Raw genomic sequence first — 17,973 nt, forward strand, 5'->3', positions numbered from 1 at the left:
TCCTTTCCTTTTCTTCTCCTCCCTGTCTGGTTCCCCTCAGGTCTTGGCCATCCGCCCGGCTTCCACCCCCAAGACTCGTCTTGTCTAGAATCCATAACTCACGATACAGCGTGGGGACCCCATGCTGCTCCTCTTTTAAAAGATTTTATTTATTTATTTTTAGAGAGAGGAGAAGGGAGGGAGAAACAGAGGCAGAGAAACATCAATATGTGGTTGCCTCTCACGCGCCCCCTACTGGGGACCTGGCCCGCAACCCAGGCATGTGCCCTGCCTGGGAATCGAACTCGTGACTCTTTGGTTTGCAGGCGGGTGCTCAATCCACTGAGCCACACCATCCCGGGTCATACTGTTTTTCTTAATCCTGAGAGTGCACAGATCCACCAAGTTTCAGTATTAGAGAAGAGCAACTCTAATTATTTACCACACCAAAAAAAAAATAAATAAAATCCATGCTACCTGTCCCCAAATTCTCGTCAAACCCAGTCAGGACAGTTGAGGATGAACTGGAGGGAGTATTTCACCTCTTTTCTAACTTCTGAGCCATCAGGAACTAGGGTGCTCTGTTTGCACAGCAACTTCTCGGCCAGCACCCAGTGAGAGTCAAGTTCAGCTTTGTGATATTAAGTCATCAGCGTAGGTTCAAGATCCGGCATAGAAACACCCTCTACAGCCACCAGGGAATTCATGTTAATGACAGAACCATACCTAGTGGCCACGTCCCCTTCCAGCGTCACCGTATTCAAACCCACCTAGAGAAAATGCCCACCTCCTGTTGCAGAACAATCTTTGCTTCTCCTAACTAACCAGTGTGCTTTATTTGTTGTCACGGAACGCCACATGTTGACTGTTTTTATTTATGTAAAACGACATTATGTTTGTTCGATAGTTCTCATGTGTATGCATGTGTGTTTCTCCATGGCATCCTACGTAGGTGCCGTAGCAGGTGTAAGAGACGTCGTCATGAATTGCTACCACTATTTGCACAGTGTCCCCCTCACTCTCCTCCGTCATGTGTTTCTGGGGGCGCTGTCCTTACGCCCGGCAGTGCCTGCCCCTCTGCTGAGAGTGCTGCTGTGGGCGGGCGGTGTCTGGGAATTCGTGTCCCTCCTTCCCACCACCGCAGCGACGCCACAGGGCCCCCCACGCAAGCCCACGGGGAGCCTCATGCACCCATGGTGGCCGGAGCTCATGCTGCTGCGGCAACTGGGTGCCGGGATCTGAGCCTGCAGGGCCAGCAACCCTCCTCGCCTGCCTGCACCGTCCAGGGCAGGAGCGGAGGCGACTTGGGACTCTCCATCCGGAGGACAGACAGGCCCCTGTCTTTCTCAGGACAGAAGGGAGCTGGCAGCCACCCCACCAACAGGTCCACGAGAGAAAAGTGCGCATTCCGACATCAGCCGATTCCAGACGACAGGGGAACAGGCTGTGGGGGGGACATGCCCCCGGTGTCCTCCTCCCTCCCCCACCCATCCCCGGAGTCAGGCGCCAGGGCAGAGCCACCCAACACGTCAGCGGCCAGCAGGGGGCAAGGGGTGATGGAAAAATGCAGGCACCCCTTCCTCCACAGACCTCGGCCCGTCTGTGACAAGCGCCAAGGGACACGAGGAACTTTGCATTGAAGTCGAGCGCTTTGGGTGTGCATTTCTGTCTGCGTGTTCGCCTGTCACTGCAGGTTTAGACCGCTGAACGGGGAGTGGGCTGCGTGGCCAAGGCCCGCCGGGGAAGGGGAGAGGGCCCCGCCCCTTGGAGGGGTTCACAGGGCCCGGCGCCGTCCGGCTGCATGCCAGTCCCACGTCCGGGGGCCCTGGGTGGAGGGGTCCGGTCGAGTTCCCACGAGAGCCGCCGACTGACCGTGCCGAGAAAGCCAGAGACACGAGCCACGCTGCCTGGGCCGGGCGAGCTGATGGGCGTGGGGGGAAGAGAGAGACCTTGGAGTGTGCAGAGCCCTTCACCCTGGTGCTGCGTCGGCCATGGCTCGTCTTTGAACGCCGTGGTCACCTGTCACGATGGGCAGCGCCGCAGGTAATCGAAGGGCGATGCCACGTTCTCCGCCGTCACACCCAAGGGTAACCCGATGAATGTCAGATTCTGTTCACCGGGAACAGACCGCTCCCGAGCCGTCTCTCATGTGCTGTCCTACTGAGATCATTGAACATCATAGCACGCACTGTGGAATCAACGGGTCATTTTTCATGTGACAGGCCCTGGCTGGCGTAGCTCAGTGGATGGAGCTCGGGCTGAGAACCAAAGTGTCACAGGTTCAATTCCCAGTCAGGGCACATGCCTGGGCTGCAGGCCACGGCCCCCAGCAACTGCACATGGATGTTTCTCTCTCTCTCTTTCTCCCTCCCTTCCCTTTCTAAAATAAATAAATAAAATCTTAAAAAAAACACAACACACTTCAACAAGATTAAACCCATAGAAGTCATTATATATAAATAAAAATGAGAGAGTCCCCAGTCAGTGAAGATTTTGGGGGGGTCCTGGCATGGTGCCATCAAGAAGACGAGTAAGAAAATCACAGGAAGAGCAAAGAAAGACATGTGAAAAAAATTTTTTTTAGCCCTGGCTGGCGTAGCTCAGTGGATGGAGCGCAGGCTGCGAACCAAAGTGTCGCAGGTTCGATTCCCAGTCAGGGCACATGCCTGGGTTGTACGCCACGACCCCCAGCAACTGCACATGGATGTTTCTCTCTCTCTCTATCTCCCTCCCTTCCCTCTCTAAAAACAAATAAATAAAATCTTAAAAAAAAACTTAAAAAATTGTATCATAATAAAAGATTTTTTTTTGCCAATATGGTAGACTAGCTCTGCTGAAACAACATCCCCACCAGAAAACATGTGGAAATTCCTGAGAAAGCGGCGCCAGTGTTCCCTTAAATGCGTGACAGATGGTAAGGACGTGGACGTCAGTAATCGTTAGGGGCGCTGATGGAACAAGGCAGGGCGCCAGAGTGTCCAGACAGCTCCAGTCCCCTCCGAAGCAACGAGCCACTTCTAGACACAGACAGCAGCCAAGGCCTTGGCCTTGTACGGAGCACAAGGTTGACATTGACACCCCTTCCCACAGCCCAAAAGCTCTTGTATCAGTACCAGTGGATGGTGAGGTTACATCTTACCATCCGCCTGCTCTTACAGGGAAATAATGAAGAAACGTATATGGTAGTCCCTTCCAAAGACGGATTCTGCCTCCCTCCTGCCAGGCACCTGAAGAATACATACATCCCCTCGCCATGCCACTGTCCCCTTCTGACTTCCAAAAACACCTCCTGGGTCTGGCATTCCGGAATCCACGAGCAAAAAAAAAAATTTTTTTCTCTCTACAAATGCCCTGATTTCATCCATGTCCATCACGACTTCTTGCCTCCTGACACTTTCCAGAACAATCAATATTTACCCTGCAGCTCCCTAATGACCGTTACTTTAAAAAAAAAATTTTTTTTTTCTACTGGATCGATAGAAGAAATATCCATCTTCAGGTACCCTATCATCTTCCCCGGGCAGGAATTGATCGAAGGCACTTGGACGTTTTCGGGTCTTTGCTTTCACCTCTTGCATGCTGCAGACGCAAATTTGGGCGAGTCACGCTTGGGTGTATGAGGAGGCTTCGCTGGCTGGCATATATTTCAGACGTCACACCGCTATTAAGATCAGCCTTTAAGTGCTTATGGAGTCTTGAAGTCTTCTCTCTTGAAACACTTGCTGAGGGTGCTAAGAGGCGATGAACTGCCTACTTAAACGTTGCCTTTTAAGGATGACGGAATCTGTTTTGGTAAAAGAAACACAACGTAAGCTGCCCACAGAGCAAAGCGATGGGAGGGAAGTGGGGGTGGTCAAAGATTTTTAGCAGAGTCGGACGGAACGGATAAAACACATTGGGAAACTATCAAAAAGAATTCCCCTAAATAGGTAAGGAGCTCTTAAATAATTTATTAGATTAAAAATATGGTGCGGAATCACGTATCTAGAAATGTAATGTTTCTGCTTGAGAGGTGTTAGGATGGTTATATATTCCTTTCTGCGTTTGTATAAAGGAAATACTGAAAAGACATAGAATCTACTAAGCGCTGATCTAAAAAAAGATCCACCCTGGCTGGCGTAGCTCAGTGGATGGAGCTCGGGCTGCGAACCAAAGCGTCGCAGGTTCGATTCCCAGTCAGGGCACATGCCTGGGTTGCAGGCCACGGCCCCCGGCAACCGCACATGGATGTTTCTCTCTCTCTGTCTATCTCCCTCCCTTCCCTCTCTAGAAATAAATAAAATAAATCTTTAAAAAAGTTTAAAAAAAATCAGACTCTAACATAATCAGAATGCATATTCTGCCCCACTCCCTCCCTCCTGTCCTCGATTGGACGGGCTCTCAGAGAATAATTAAAATTAATTTTATTCTGAGTCTACCACACGCGGGCACAAACCGTTAATGAAACCGCCCCGCGTGAGCATGGCCCTAACATATTTTCATTTCATAAGTGCCGGAGTTTCTTTCAGGAAGCGACATGAACCGCATTGGATCTGGACACCGTTTTAAAACGTATCGGCGAGATGGCAGTTAACAAAGACAAATGGGTTCACGAAAACAAGTTCATCTTCTCGAGCGTACGTCTTGGTACATTAGACAATCGTTTAGATGGGGTAACAAAGCGAGGAGTGTGGCAGAGCCCACTTCCAGCCGTGCGTCTTTTCAGAGGAGACGCGGTGGGAACTCCTAGCTGACGAAAGGTGCCGTCAGGTCTTGGAGATCTCAAGTCCAGGGGCAGCGGTGCTCAGGGATCTGGACCCAGGAACCCGAATCTAGGGGAGTCCTCTGTGTTCCCAGACGCCCTGGGGTGCCCCACGGGGGAAGTTACGCAAACGTGCCGTGCCTTCATGCACTGACATGTAACGTAGACAGAAAAATAGGCCGCTTTGTGAGGTTGTTGGAGGAGTAAGCCGGCTACACCTGCAGGACCCACGCGGCGGAGGCTGGCGTGAAACAAGCACCATACAGGGATGTTAAAACGTGTAGGTCTGGCCCTGGCTCGTGTGGCTCAGAGGATTCTGACGGCCGGCCTGAGAACCCAAGGGTCGCTGGTTCGATTCCCAGTCAGGGCACAGGCCTGGGTTGCGGGCCAGGTCCCCAGTAGGGGGCACATGAGAGGCAACCACCCATTGCTGTTTCTCTCCCTCTCTTTCTCCCTTCCTTCCTCACTTTCTAAAAATAGGTAAAATCTTTTAAAAAATGATAAGTCTTCCCTGGCCAGAGGTGCTTCCATTGGTTGGAACACTGTTTTATAAATCAGAAGGCCATGGGTTCAATTCCCAGTCAGGGCACATACCCAGGTTGTGGGTTCTGTCTCCAGTCAGGGTGCAAACGGAGGCAACTGATTGATGTCTCTCTCTCTCTCTCTCTCTCTCTCTCTCTCTCTCTCTCTCTCTCCCTCTCTCCCTCTCTCTCTCTCTCTCTCTCCCTCTCCCTCTCTCTCTCCCTCTCTCCCTCTCTCTCTCTCTCTCTCTCTCCCTCCCTCTCCCTCTCTCTCTCTCTCTCTCTCCCCCTTTCCCTTCCCCTCTTTCTAAAACCAACAAGCATGTCCTCTGGTAAGGGATTAAAAAACAAAAACCTAGTAGCTCCACAAAGGAATTATAAATGTTTCAGTGGAGTAATGGGAGAGAAAGTACTGTCAGTGATTTCAAGAACCATTACGCGGACAGATAGCTCTCTCGTTCCAGTAGTAATGGTTTTATCAATAAATTATGCTTAAATCTTTTATAACATCATATCACATCAGTATTTTTTATTGGCTCATTGAGACAAGATTGAAACTAAATCACGAGTGTTATTTTTAATTCAGAATTCTAATGCCACTCGCTACGAAATACACACAGAGTCATCACCAGCTCTAACCAGGTACTAACAAACAAAAAATAGGATTTTTAAGAGAAAAAGGGCCCTGGCGGGTGTGGCTCAGTGGATTGAGCACCGGCCTGTGATCCGAAGTGTCGCTGGTTTGATTCCCAGTCAGGGCACATGCCTGGGTTGCGGGCCAGGTCCCCAGTAGGGGGCGCATGAGAGACAACCACCCACTGATGTTCCTCTCCCTCTCTTTCTCCCTCCCTTCCTCGCTTTCTAAAAGTAGACAAATAAAATCTTTAAAAAAGAGAGAGAGAGAAAAAGGATAAACCCGTCTTTAAGTGGGAAATGTTGAAGGATATGAGGGACCCATTCGTTGCGTGCCCAGAAAGCGAAGACGGTCAGTGGTTTGGGAGCAGCACGTTTGCTGAGACCGCCCCCCCCCCACCACCATGTTGGAACCCGGGGTACCTGTCGTGCGGTCCCCACACAGCAGGGCGGTGACCAGCTTTCCCACCTGTCACGGCAGATTCCATCTCGGTGTCGGGACGGACTCAGCTCCCACGTTCAGCACCCGTCCCCTTTCCACCGTGAACGTGTTTGCATGTAAACGTGTCTGGTTGGCTGGCTGGTTGGTTTTCGCCGCTTCCCGCCCTTTCTTTTGTCTAACTGCAGCTCCACCCGCCCGTCCTGCACACCCCTGGGTGCAGACCGCCCACGGGTCTGCCGGTGCGTCCGCCCAGGGCCCCGTCCGAGGCGGCGTTGAGAAACCATGGGCGCCTTCTTCGGGCTTTTCCCGTGGCTGGCCTTTGGGGAGAGATCACCGGGCTGGCGGCCAGGAAGTCCGGGCTTCCTTCGGTCCTGACGCCCGGCCTGCAGTGGGACACATCCTGGTGTCAACGCTGCCTGAACTCCCGAGGTCAGGAAGGCAGGACAGTGGGCGTGCCTCCTGTCCCGTGTGACCCAGGCTTTGCCCCCGCCACCAGCCACACCCTTGGGGCACCAGGACGGGGGCAGGGAAGCAACCGCCGTGTTGCAGGGGACGCCGGGTGTCACCTGGTTAGCAGGAGGCTGGCCTTTCCTGCAGCCATGCCACAGGCTCGGTGGCCGTGGGCCGCACGAGGAAGGGCCCGGACCCCGCAGCGTGGCCAGTCCGCCGGGGGAGAGGACACAGTCACGCATTAGACCCCCAGCCCGTCCTTCCGGGCCTCCCCGGCGCCCACGGTGGACTCCAGGCAGTGTCCCACCCGCCCCACGGAGCGCAGCCTGGCCGCCTGGCCGCCTGCCCTTGCGGCATCAGCGCCGGATGCAAACTCCCCGGCCTTGGGCGCCTGCTCAGCCGGCTCCACGACGACACCGAGTCAGATCCCTGTGACAGATACACACGCACCCTCCAGGCGGGTCAGCTGCTAAGACAGCGCCCCGCCGCCCGGGCAGGGACGGCACAGGTGGCGGGCCCAGGAGACAGGGGACTGAGGACCAGGCCCCGGCGGTGTGCAGAAATAAACGCCCTCCTTGCATCGCGGTGGGTGGGACGTGAGCCTTTGGCGACCTGGCCTCGTCCGTGGGGGAACGAAAGCATGCACCAGGGGCCCTGGCCGGGGGGCGTGGTTGCTGGGAGCATCGTCCCGTGCACCACAAGGTCCTCAGATCCATCCCCGGTCGGGGCACCTATGGGACGCAGCCCGTCGCTGTTTCTCACGTGGATGTTTCTCTCCCCCCACCTTCTCTCTCTGAAATCAATAAACGTATCGTCGGGGGAGGATTCACAAAAAGGAGACCGCACCGGCCACTGTGGCTCCGTCCGGCATGCCTCAGCAAAGCAAAGGGTCACCGGTTCAATTCCCAGTCGGGGCGCATGGCAGGGTTCCGGGTTCATCCCTGGTTGGGGCGCACAGGGGAGGCAGCCGATGGCAGTTTCTCTCCCTGTTTTTCTCCCGCCCTTTCCTGCTCTCTAAAGATAAGTAAAGTCTTACAGAGAGAGAGACAGACAGAGGGAGAAAGAGAGAGACAGAGAGAGAGAGAGAGAGAGAGGGAGACAGAGAGAGAGACAGAGAGACAGAGAGACAGAGAGAGGCTGTGAGCTGCTTTATCATAGCCATGTGTGCACAGGAAAAACATAGTATATGTCGGGTTCAGTTCTATCCACAGGTTCAGGGGTCCACTGGGGTCCTGACATGTACCCCCACACATCAGGGGGGACCTGCTGTACTTCCAACGGGAAGACCTTAAACACGATGAATCATGAAATTCCGCAAACACATTTCTTTTTTAAAAATATTTTATTTATTTATTTTTAGAGAGGGAAGGGAGGGAGAAAGAGAGGGAGAGAGAGAAACATCCATGTGCGGTTGCTGGGGGCCGTGGCCCGCAACCCAGGCATGTGCCCTGGCTGGGAATCGAACCTGCGATGCTTTGGTTCGCAGCCCACGCTCCATCCACTGAGCTACGCCAGCTGGGGCACCAAACATCTTACAAGGACCTCATAGCCTTCCTTTTCAAACTCTCCTGAGGAATCCATGAAACTTATTCCTCCAAATGAATTGTGAAACATTTCATCAAGTTAGACCTTTGATATTTTGCATGCATTTAGGTGAAATTGTTTTCACATTTTGTGTGAATTGAGTGGGATTTATCTTTTTTAATTTTTTTTATGCATTCCTTTTTTAGAGAGAGGGGAAGGGAAGGAGAAAGAGAGAGAAACATCCATGTGTGGTTGCCTCTCTCACACCCACTACTGGGGACCTGGCCTGCAACCCAGGTATGCGCCCTGACTGGGAATCGAACCGGTGCTCCTTAGATTCGCAGACCCATGCTCAATCCACTGAGCTACACCAGCCAGGGCTGAGTGGGATTTATCTTCATAAGGGTACGTCTGCCTGCACCTGCACAGGCCACGTCTCTGTGTATTCTCAGGCTTTTTGATGAAACTGGCTCAATTATCTTTTTTTACATCCTCCCCCTGAGTTTAAGAAGTCCATATTTCTTCATGCAGATCTAAAAACGTTCTTACGCTGTTTCTTTCTGTTTTCACACCTATTGTGCAAACAGCATTTTAAGATTTCCTTGTTGGAACGGGTCATGGTGTAAACATTAAAAATTATATTTCGTTTCCAACACATCATGTCGGATACTTTGACTTTGACTCTTTGGTCAGCCACCGAACCATCTTCAAATATCAGTAACTGTGCCTCTTCTCATCCAGTGGGACTCCTTGTCATTATGTGAAGGAAACTTGTAAACAAAAAAATGCAAGGAAGATTCTTGTCAGATGATTGACGGAGCCGAAGGGAAAATGTCTTGCGTTTCACACTTAGAATGATAATATTTTGACATCCGTGTCTTCTTCGTCATGTTGCGAAGTTTTCTCCTCCTGCTCCTTCACCCAGGGCCCTTATGAAGTGCGGGAGTTGAAGGGTGTATCAAAACTCATGAATGTTATCTACTTTGTGAAGAAGACTGTGGCCTACTTCCGTCACGAGACATTAACACGAGTCACGGACCTGCGTTTCACAACACGGACCTGCCCTGCGTGCCTGAACTGGGCTGTTTTTGGCAGTGGTGTGTTGTGATGTCGATGTCGTCATGTCCCTTCTGTTCTTGGGAGATTATAGATCCACAGGAATCCCTGCACCTCCTCAAACTTTAAAACCACGCACTACAGCCCTGGCTGGTGTAGCTCAGTGGATTGAGCACGGGCTGCAAACCAAAGCATCGCAGGTTCGATTCCCAGCCAGGGCATATGCCTGGGTTGCAGGCCACGGCCACCAGCAACCGCACATGGATGTTTCTCTCTCTCTCTCTCTCTCCCTCCCTTCCCTCTCTAAAAATAAGTAAATAAAATCTTTAAAAAAAAAGACCATGTCTCCTTTAAAAACAAAAACAAAAATACCACGCGCTACGTGTTACGGCATCACATTAGGACAACTCCCCAATGCCTTCCCGAGTCGCTGGTCTAAAATTTTACCTCTGCCTGAATCCGTTTTCATACTCGATGTCTTTGCAAAGGTCATGCTCCCAGTGCTCCTCATTTTGCCCGTGTTATATAAATAGACATGCGTCAAAGACATTTGTCTTGGATAAGTGTTTCAGTTTCTCGGCATATAACTCTCGTCCCCCAGTGTGGATATCTGTGCGTTTTTATAACGCCCTTCACAGCGACACATCCGACGTTATATTTCTTTGTTCCGAAGAAATCATGGGTAGGATGATTTTCCGTGAACACATTCCCTGTTCTCTGTTTCATTAACTCCAGTCATCATTTTTATTCGGGCTTTTCCATTTGTCTGCTCTGTGTCTTCAGATCCTACATGCGTGCCAGATTGCCTGTCTTCATTTATTTTTAGAAACACACCAGTTCAGAGACGTGCTATTTCCCCGTGAGTATGACACACCGGTGTGCTATAAGTTGGGTATGAGTGATTCGCATTGTTGAGTTTTCGTCTACGGATACAATTTTCACAGGCAGCTTCTCTCCGACTTTCTTCCCTTTGTACCCCCCCACATTTCTGCCGGAAATCTCCAGCAGGTCCCGGTGACCCTGGGAAACACGTCTGAACTCCTCATTTCCCGGAAAATGCCACTTGAATCCTTGAGCGTGAAATACTCTGCTCCTTCTGAGCTGAGCGGATCTGCTCCGTGACCTTCAGAACCCTTCCGACCTGTACCTGAATCCCTCTCTCAGATTTCCGGGCCGATGTATAGCTCCTCAACAGGACCACAAAACACCTCTGCCACCTGTCCGCTGAACGCACTGGATTATTATTCGTCCAGATGCAGCTCAGGTATTCCGTCCCATGGGGAGTCCTCTTTGCCCTCCGCCTGGAGAGATGAGGTCTTGCTCCGTTCCTGCAGACTTGATCACCGCCCCCCACTCTTACTTCTCTCACAGTCCTCCCCCACGGGGCTCCCGCGTCTTCCCCGATCTCAGGTCCCCCTTCCTCTCTCTCCCTTTCTCTCCTCTCCTTTCCCTCCCGTCTGCCCCTTCGGCGAGGCCCCCTCAGTGGCCAGCACAGCAACGGCCGCACGAGGACTCCCAGTCCGTCTCGGTCCCATGGACCCACGGGCCGAGGTGAGCCAGCTCACGCCGCCGTGCCTCCTGACTTCCTTCCCGGGGACAGCGTGTGACGGAGTCGCCGCTCTCGGTCACGCCCCAAGGGACAGATAGTGAGTGGGTGGCTCAAACCCACAGCCCGGCCACGTCACAGCCTTCTTTCTTGTGCTGCTGCCGATTCAAGCCCCCCGGGGGCAGGGCCGACTCTGGCATCTATGCGTGTCCGTGGCAGACCTGTAGCCATAAAACACCAGCACGGAAGCGACTTGGAGGGCATCCGGCCCCTGCCCAGTGGGGAGGCCAGGCTAGCCCCCCCCACCCCCCCCCCCCATTCCTGGTCTGCAGCTGCCATCCAGACGCACCTGTCCTGCCCTGAAACCTACCCCCGGTGTTCTGCCCCTGCCCTGAGGGCTGGCCGCTCTGTCACCTGCCCTTCCCCAGCCCTCCTGCCTCCCCTCCATTCCTGCACCCCCCCACGCCAGCGGCCAGGGTGCGGTCACCACCGTGCGGGCCACCTGCCCAACCCCACAGCACCAGGTGCACCCCAAAATCCCTCTCTGCGGCTCCCAGACCTTCCACCCGGAAAAGGAAGGACCCAAGGGGGCTCTAAGATGTGAGAAAGAATTCCGTTTAAGAAAAAAAAAAATCTTGCCTCTCTTGCTGAGGACGGCAGAAAGGAGCACCCTTGCTGGGGAGGGTGTCTCCCCCATGCGCCTTAGAGACCGAAGCTCTTCCCAGCCCACAGTGCAGAGGCAGCGAGAGGACCACGGCCCGTCTCCTTGGAGACTGCCTGCGTCACAGACGCGCTGTGACGTCACCGGGGGCGGGGCTTCCACCTGCTGAGAGGCGGGAGAGCCTGCCAGGCAGCCACCCGTGTCAGCTGAGAGGCAGGGTGGGGGCGGGTGCCCCCTCCCCTGGCCCTGAGGGCTGTTGCAGAGAATGGTCGTCGTAAGACGCAACGAGTGTTCATAAACACCGGTACCGTCAGAGGCCCACGGGGCGCAGAAACCGAGGTGCCGGGGGTGAGGGGGGGGACTCCCTTCCCGGTCCATGATGGGCGAGCTTCAGGGACGGGGCTCACCCCGGAGGCCCGCGCGGGACCGCAGGAAGGAGCCACATAAACTTCAGCTGAGTGTCCTGCGTGGTGTCTTCGGGGTGGGGGACCACGGGGGGGGGCACAAGGGTGGGTGGGGAAGCCCTTCTCCTCCCGCCCAAGGCTCCCCTCCCCGCACCAGCAGACCACACGCCCATCACGGCGGCCGGGCTGGTGCTGACACATGATTCCGAGGAGGACTCTCAGGAGTCTGTGTTTTCCTGGCACCAGGGTCATTTCTGGGAGCTGCACCCGCGGGCTTCTTGGAAGGGCCCTCTGGGGTGGAGTGAGGAGACAACTCCGGTGACCCCGCCCGTGTTCTCGCCCGTGACTCTTCTTCCAGTCTTTATGCAACGGCCGTCGTCCTGATCGTGTCAAATGGGCGAACTTTTCAGAGAAAAAAGAGTGTGTAAATCATGATAATGCCTGTCCTTACAAAGCCCTCTTTGTAAAATATGCTCAGCACTGCGCGGGTAGGAGCCAAAAGCATCAATAGACATTTTGCCCCCGATCTCTTTGTTCCAACGCTCTGCGTATCTCTAGGTAAAAATAAAAATTTCCTTTTCCTCCCATGAAAAGCTTTTGCTCTAGCAGATCGATTTTTTCCTACAGATCTTTGTAGCTGCTTGCCAAAAACACAAGCAAACAAACAAAGAAAAACATAAAACAAACAAAAACAAAACCTCGAGTGTCGGAACCTTCGGTGCACTTGACACTAAACTTGAGAGCCTGGGGGTAACCCAGTGGATGTCACCCAGGAAGTCGGGAGCAGAGGAGTGAGGGGTGAGCGGGCCCCGCCCAAGGTCAAGCCCATAGGAGGAGAGAGGATGAGCCCGGTGGAAGAAGACCAGGCTCCCCAAGCTCAACCCCAAGCCGGCGTGGAAGCGAGCAGCATTTCTGAGGGTCGGTCCGAGACCCCCCTGACGGCTGTCCCACGCGCCCAGGCGGCCCCGTTTCCACACTCACGGGCGGTGCGTGCGCCGTCCCCGCCCCCACACGTCAGCCCGCCGGTGGCCAAAGTCCCTGCAAGTCTTGTTTCCGGAACCCACTGCAAGCAGCGCGTTCAAGCAAAAATCCACTTTAACGTCACACTAGACCTTCTCCACGTTTCTGTACAGCAATGACCAAGAGGGGGGTGTTGGGGCCAAGGTCGGAGGTCCCTCACTCCACGTGACTTGAGCAAACGTGGCGGCAGAGGAGAACAGGTTTTGCTTTGCACCACGTAACTCCTACAGGGGCGGGTGGGGTGAGAAGCAAGGAGCCGGAGGCAGGTGCCGCTCACCAGGACCGGGGAGACCTCCCTCCTGGTTTCAGGTGGGTTTGTTTTTTTTTTTTTAAGATTTTATGTATTTATTTTTGGAGAGGGAAGAGAGGGAGATAGAGAGACATCAGTGTGCGGTTGCTGGGGGGCTGTGGCCTGCAACCCAGGCATGTACCCTGGCTGGGAATCGAACCTGCGATGCTTTGGTTCGCAGCCCGCGCTCCATCCACTGAGCTATGCCAGCCAGGGCAGGTGGGGTTTTTTTTGTTAATTTTCACAAAGGAACTACTCACATCCGGTTCCCAAAGTACTCGTGACGATGGAAATGAACAGTGTTTGCAAGGGCTCTGGTCCGAGCGAACCCCCAGGGAAGGACGGGAGCCCCCACGCCCAGCGGCCGGAGCGAAGCCTGGGTCAGAACTGCCCACGGCCCCCGGCGAGCCGTTCTTGGAAGTCTCGTCATGCGCTTTTGTACGACTAATTGGGTTTTGTAACCAGACCTTCCAGCGACGGGGCTCCCCCTCGGTTCGCTTTCTGCAAACATCAGGCTTTCACCCTGCTTTCCTCGCTCCCGCTCCCGGGGAAAGCGCTTGAATAATTAATGCCCGGGAGAGAAATGTCGAATCGTTATTGTGAAGAATGGGCCGAGATCATGGGCCCGGCCCTGACAACGGACCGCGGAACGGGAGGTGTCTTGCCCCTGCCTCTGTGGGGCTGCAAACGCACAGGACAGTGTTGTGAGGGACACTGGCCAGGGCTCAGGAGCGCGTTGCAGCAGAACCTCTCTGGCGCTGGTGTCTCCGAGGGCACATCCCCTAGGACCGGGGGAGAGGCTCCCGGTGCGAGACGATTCCTCATTAGGAGGACAAAACGCAGAAGGTGAGGATGGACCCCAGGGGCGACGCGGGAGGACACAGGGAAAAGGGAACCAGGAGACAATACACTCCCAAACCTAGGTCGACCAGAAGGAAACCCACTGCGTCTTTCCTCAGCTCCCAACAACCTTCTTGTTGCTTCAGCAACAGATCCTCACCTCCAAGTAATTCTGACGCCGGGTGTCCGAGATGGTATTGGGGTGTATGATTCACCCGGGACACTATACTAGTTTCAGGTGTGCGTCCTAGCGATCTACGTTGCAAAAGCACCACTGGAAGACTAGTGGACATCTGTCACCCAGCATAATAATGCATCTTCTGTCCCGTCCCCAGACCCTTCACGGCCTGCTGTCTCGGCAACTTTTAAGTAGGAAATACAGCACCACTGTCCCTCGTGGTCAAGGGGTCCTCGGTCCTTGGTGGCTACGGGTCGCTCAGCGTGTCTGGCGTGTGCATGGGAGACCAAGGTGGCACGAAGGGAAGTCACAAAGCTCCTCTGGTGGAGGAGTCCGTGGGTGGGTCTCGCAACATGCCACGGAGGGTAGGACCAGTTGCCCAACATCTGGGGTGGGTTGCAATGCACAGAGGGAGGCAGGAGAGCATCCTTCGTGAACGGGTCGCAGTGGCCGAAAGGGGAAGCAATGCACAGTGACAGCTGGGGGGATGAAGAATGGGCAAAGGTAGAGACAGGTGTCGTGGGCTCCAGAAATGCTGTCTGTACCAAAAGGACAGCTGCTTTCACACCCGTACAAACAAACAGGGAAGTTGGGAGAGATCCAGTCCGTAAGATGGAAGACCAGTTACGATGTGGACACCAATGCAAAAAAAAAAAAAAAGAATGATTACCCAATTTTATGTTTTAACTGGTGAGAGAATTTATCAGATTTCTTGAGGCCAAAGGCTCCCCCAGAACCTTACTTTGAACTTCAAATAATAGGAGGGGGGGGACTTTGGGAAAGAAAGACGGATGGAGGAGAGAAAAATGCTAAAAAGATCATCGAAAAAAAATTTGACGAAGCCAAGAGGATCATGGAGTTTGAAGAATTTCATGGAAAAAGGAAACATCACCCAATCTATGTGCATTTGAGCAAGAGAAAGAACTGACCTAAAAAAAAAAGGGGAAGGGAAAAAAATAGATTTTCCTCAGGGGTTTTCCCATGACAAATGGAGGAAGATGGTTTAAAAATAACGCACAGACTTTAAGGAAAGCGCTTGTGGGGCGTCATCCGCAGTTTCAGCCGATCTGTGGACGGAGAACTCAGAAGCGGTGAAAATGGGTCCCTAAGGTATGTGTCTACTGTTGGGGTTTGAGTCAATGATGTATCAATTCAACGGACTATCATATGTCAAAAATAGGAACAGGAAAAGCATATACACATTTAGAAAACGTCATATCGTGCATGAAGCATTCACAAATAAATCACATTGGAGATAAGGGTGGTTCCAAAACATCAAAATAACACTTGAACGACCGGTGGAATGAAGTATAGACGTATGTTCATACTGACTGTCTTTGGGGTGACATTATAATGTGTTTTTTTTCCTAATAATTATCTGAAACGTAAAGCTCTTTATGCTTCGGCTGTGTAATGTAGCACGGGGAAACCAAACTTTGATATTTGGCTTTGCCATGTTTTGTCCGCAGGCCAACTCCCATCACCGTGAGAAGGCAGAGCATTGCCCTGGGTACGTGGTCCCAGACTTGCTTCAGCCACTCGCCTACTGAAGGCCCTGGGGATGTTTCCAGACCTTGCCTGTCGTAGATAACGCTGGTAGACACCCAGGGCCGCACGCCTGCTTTCTGATCGGGGTTTTGGGGTGCTCGGGGTATTTTCCCAGCGGCGGGATTTACATGGGCCAGACCCACAGACCCCAGAGGGGAGGGAGGTGGGGGGGAGTGGAAAGGATTAGCCCAAGGCCAGGTGTGCGCAGGTACACAGCCCGGGGACACAGACCAGCGTGGTGAGGAGGGGGTGGGGCTGGGGTGGGGGCAGGCCAGAGCCAGGCATGGGGACCTCGGTAAGAACGTCAACCATTAGTGTCGCAGGTTCGATTCCCAGTCAGGGCACATGCCTGGGTTGCAGGCCACGGCCCCCAGCAACCGCACATGGATGTTTCTCTCTCTCTCTATCTCCCTCCCTTCCCTCTCTAAAAATAAAAGAAATAAAATCTTTAAAAAAAAAATATATATATATATATATATATATAAATAGTGTCAACCACGAATGAATAGAATGCATTCACTTTCAAGGCACTTGTGGGCTAAGAGACGTGGAGCTCAGGTTGTCCCCGGGCTAACCTCGTGGGTACCTGCCCTTTCTGTTCTCTCTGATTTCTTTTTAACACTCACGTGAGAATATGCTCATTGATTTGTGTGTGTGTGTGAGAGACAGAGAGACAGAGAGACAGAGAGAGACATCAATCAGTTCCCTCCCGTGCACAGCCCGACAAGAGACCGAACCCACAACCCTTTGGTTCCTGGGACGATGCTCCCGGCCACGGGGCGTCCCAGCGAGTACCTGTCTCCTCTTTCCACCAGTGGGTGATCACCCACTCTTCTCCCCCATGTGTGGCCCTTTCTCGGCCGGTTTCCAGCCCCTCACCTTCCCTCCCCCTTCCCTCTGCCTCACCCCTGCGTCCTTGCTGACCTCCCCGCCTAGCCATCACCCCGCTGCGACTCGAGAAAGCAGCACAGGGCATGCTCCCTCCTGCACTCCAGCCCCATCTGCAGGCTCCCTGTCCCCCCCACCCTGAGTCAGGTGACCTCCTCTGGTCCCCCCGGCAGTACCCAGCCCCTTCCCACAAGACACCCTGGACCTGTGGCAGCTCACTCCAAAGGGGGCGGGGCGTGCCGAAGACACCCCGATGGAAGACGGACAGATGAACCCAGTGATCATTCCCACGAGGGCTGGTTGTCAACGGGCGCCGTCCTGCCCCCGTTCGAGGCATCCAGCCGCGTGGGAGAAAAAAAAACGAATCCCGGCTTCCAGTCACAGCTCATGTTTTTTTCTCTCTCCCACCTGGCTGTCCCCTGAAACACCACGGCGTGGTTTTTAAAAGCCCCTGTTTATGAGCCTCACGCATTACTGAAAATAACTTTAATAATGCTCTCTGTCGAGTGATGCGCCGTGCGCGGCTTATTTAATTACTGCAATAATTTTAGGAGGCTGCTGTTATTAGTGCGGCCCAGTCAAGGCTTACCATGCAGGCTCCGATAACTCCTGCAGGAGGGCAGAATTTGCCACCCCCAGAGAGCCCTCTTGGGCGTTAGGATTATTTTTAAATGGCTATTTGTTTAACGGATTCGGGATAGAGAGAAGAAAAAGAGGGAGGAACATGGAGCATCAATGGGTTGTCTCCTGCCTGTGCCCCAACAGGAAACTGAGCCCGCCACCCAGGGATGCGCCCTGACCGGGAATTGAACCCGCAAACTTTTGGTGCAGGGGACAATTTCCCAACCCACCCACCCACCAGGCCGGGGCTTACGCCGGCTATTTCTGAAGACACAGTTGACAGAGTGAAGGCCGTGAAAGACGGAGGAAAAGCTACCCTTTTGTAAGGGAAAAAATGTACATTTAGAATGGAAATCTGCATGTGTGAGGGTGTCTTTTCTTCGGAACCAGAACGGAAGGGACGACTCGCTCTCCAGAAACTCTCATCAATGGGGCAGGCAAGGACTTAAACCGGAGTAAACCGGACTAAACCCTGTGTACGGCGCTGTGCCCCGTGACCTCCCATGGCTGCCCGCCTGCAACATCCTCGGGCTCGAGCTGAACGGGGATTTAAGGCCGTGTCTGGGACTGACTCTGTTCTCCAGAGTCTCTGCCTTGTATACGAGAGGCGTGCATGCGGTTAAGCTTTTGTT

This window comes from Phyllostomus hastatus, unplaced genomic scaffold (genome assembly GCF_019186645.2).
Source record: "Phyllostomus hastatus isolate PE091 unplaced genomic scaffold, TTU_PhHast_1.1 phas_scaffold_12, whole genome shotgun sequence".
Taxonomy (NCBI): Eukaryota; Metazoa; Chordata; class Mammalia; order Chiroptera; family Phyllostomidae; genus Phyllostomus; species Phyllostomus hastatus.